The 2,912-nt window shown below is 41.9% G+C and overlaps 1 pseudogene across 1 annotated transcript; it reads left to right on the forward strand.

Annotated features, from left to right (window-relative positions):
• The first annotated feature begins 494 nt into the window (after positions 1–494).
• LOC149569764 (zinc-finger homeodomain protein 2 pseudogene) lies at positions 495–1,713 on the forward strand (annotated as a pseudogene). Its single transcript, XR_016362805.1, has one exon. The product of XR_016362805.1 is annotated as a zinc-finger homeodomain protein 2 pseudogene (transcript).
• The last annotated feature ends 1,199 nt before the right edge of the window (positions 1,714–2,912 follow it).

Raw genomic sequence — 2,912 nt, forward strand, 5'->3', positions numbered from 1 at the left:
CAGTGAAAATAAACAAATAAACAAAATCTAAGTCAAATAAAAATTAATCCAAAAAATGATACATAAACTTGATCCTAGAATTATAATACACTTAAAAAACTGCCCTAGAATAAACCAATCAAATACAAAACAAAAAATAAAAGGGAAGCAGCAGCGGCAAAATCTCCAGCAATAGCGAACTTGAAGGGTTTGGAGTGGCCAGGAATCTCCGCAGCATGTTAAACGAGAAGAAGAAAAGATTTGGTGGCGATTAAGAAAATAGATTTGGCCGCGAAGTCGAATACAATATGTTTCCCAAGACAAGATAGTCCAAGGCAACAAGTTCCAACGAAGATATAACCAAGATACGAGTTCTATTTAAGTACCTTCATTACCACAGAATCTATTCAAATTACACCATTTCTCCCACACGCCTAACCAGCCACGTGGAAAGGAAGGCCACATCGGAAACTGTAATTTGGTCATTTAAAGTTAAATAAACATTAGGAAAACAAAAAGGTTATCGAGAATCGAAGCGAATTAATTAGGAAGTAAACGTGGTATTTTATGGTCTCCAAGGAGAACCAAACATTTGCCGGGGATAAAAAGTGGGGATAAAGACGTCAAATGACGGGGTTGTGTTAGGTAACAGATTTACAGAGATCAGGAGTTGCAGAGAGTTTGGCGGAAAAATGGGGAGGGAGGCGCCAGATTTGGCAGGAGATCGGTAGAGGAGGAGGAGAAGGGGGTTTGAGGAGCATGGACAAATATAGCGGGAGTGAAGAAGAGGAGATTTCGATGCCAATATCGACAAATTTAGCGGCCATGAGCAGCGACTCCAGACTGAAGATGCTAACTTCCAGTGCTCTTGCAGATGCGGAGGAAGAAGAAGAGGAAGAGGAGAGTAAGAAGAAGGTGAAGTACAGGGAATGCCTGAAAAACCACGCGGCTAATATGGGCGGCCATGTGACCGACGGCTGCGGGGAGTTTATGCCCGGCGGCGAGGAGGGCACGCCGGAAGCTCTGCGCTGCGCAGCCTGCGAGTGTCACCGGAATTTCCACCGGCGGGAGGTCGGCGGCCAGGCGGCGCCGCCGTGTTGCCACCGCGGTGTGGCGGCGCCGCCGCCGAATGTTGTGACGCTGCCCTTCGTAAGGCCGCAGATGGTCATGGCTTTCAACAAGGGCGGCGCGGTGACGGAGATGGAGGACGGGGGATTTCTGTCTAGTCACGGGAATGTTTCCGTCAGGAAACGGTTTCGGACACGATTTAGTCCGGAGCAGAAGGAGCGAATGCTGGGGTTCGCGCAGAAATTGGGGTGGAGGATTCAGAAGCATGACGAGGCTGCTGTGCAGAGTTTCTGTCAGGAAGTTGGCGTCAAGAGACATGTTCTTAAGGTCTGGATGCACAACAATAAACATACCATGGCGTCCAAATCTGACAACACTGGTATCAGCGCCGATTCTGGTAATGATAATAATAATAATAATACCAGTGCCTCCGTTTCCGCCACCGCTACGAATAATAACGGCAGCAGCAATTTGTTCAAGTAAATTTCTTTCTTTTTTTCGAGGTTTCTTGTTTCTTCGACTATTGTCTTAACCCTCGGTTTATTCGTTCTTGTTTGCTTTCTAACATGTAAGAGAGTTTTACCTCGCTCGCTTAGAGCGACGGAGGCGAAATAATTTATGTCCATATGACTTAGGAGCTGTAATTTAATGGAAAGTATTTCAGAATTTCTTTGCCGCGGTGATTTATTTTATCTGGTAGGTAATGGCGATGATTTTATCGTTTCTCTTATCTTTTAGATGCAGTACTTTGTCAGTACTGATAACTGGATCGCTGGTTAAATGAATGTTTTCTGAGATGAATAACTTGTCGGTGTTAAATTCACTTGCAGTTCTTGTGCTGCATGCCGTGTTAAAAATAACGTCTCTTAATGGAAATGTAACTGCGAATCGGAACCGAAATTTCGAATTCTACTGTCGTTAAACCGGAGGCTTTAGTATCTTGTTTTTGTCTGTGGATCGCTTATGAACTTCAACGCGAACTTTTCAGCCGTTCTTGCTGCGTGCAAAGTATACTTTATCCTAGTCACTTGTCAGGCAAATCTTTGAAATTTGACTTGATAATGGAAAATGAAACATTTTTAAAAAGATTTAGCGTATTTTCTTTGCCATTTTAGGGGTTGTATTCTCCGATCTCCACGCTAATTGGGAGCTGCAATTTAAATTTATTTATTTTAATTCTGTACCGAGCCAATTCCTGCTTTCTTCGGTAGATATTGGTCATGCTATTAGTGTGTCACTTATCTTTGTCAGTACCGAGGACTTGATTGCCGGTTATCTCCTTTTCTGAGATGTATAACTTGTCAATGTCATATTCACTTGCAGTTTTTTGTACTGCCGTGTAAAATTAATGCGTATTTATGGAAATGCACCTGGAAATCCAAAACAAAATTTGAAATTTGACATTAGTGTTAAAATTATGCCTATTAATGGAAATGCACCTGGAAATCCAAAACAAGATTTGGAATTTGACTTAGCAAAGAGACATACAAAGTTTTTGAGAACATTCAGCGTATTTTGCATGCCATTTTGGAGCTTATTCTCCGATCTCCATACGTAGGAGCTGCAATTTTTATTTTTATTTTTAATATAAATTCTGTCCCGTGTATTCTTCTAACTGGTAGATAATGGCGATTATATTAATGTGTCTCTTTTGTTTTCCAATACATTTGTCAGTACTGACGACTTGATCGCTGGGTATTTGCTTCTTTTTGGAGACGTCTAAACAGATAACTGGTAGGTAATGGCGATGATTTTATCGTGTCGCTTTTCTTTTAGATGCAGTTTGTCAGTGATTCAGTACAGAAGAATGGACCGCCGGTCAAATGATCAAATGAATAACTTGTTGGTGTCATATTCACTTGCAA

The sequence above is a fragment of the Cupressus sempervirens genome, chromosome 3, assembly GCF_028749045.1.
Source record: "Cupressus sempervirens isolate cs-2001-9-10 chromosome 3, ASM2874904v1, whole genome shotgun sequence".
Lineage (NCBI taxonomy): Eukaryota > Viridiplantae > Streptophyta > Pinopsida > Cupressales > Cupressaceae > Cupressus > Cupressus sempervirens.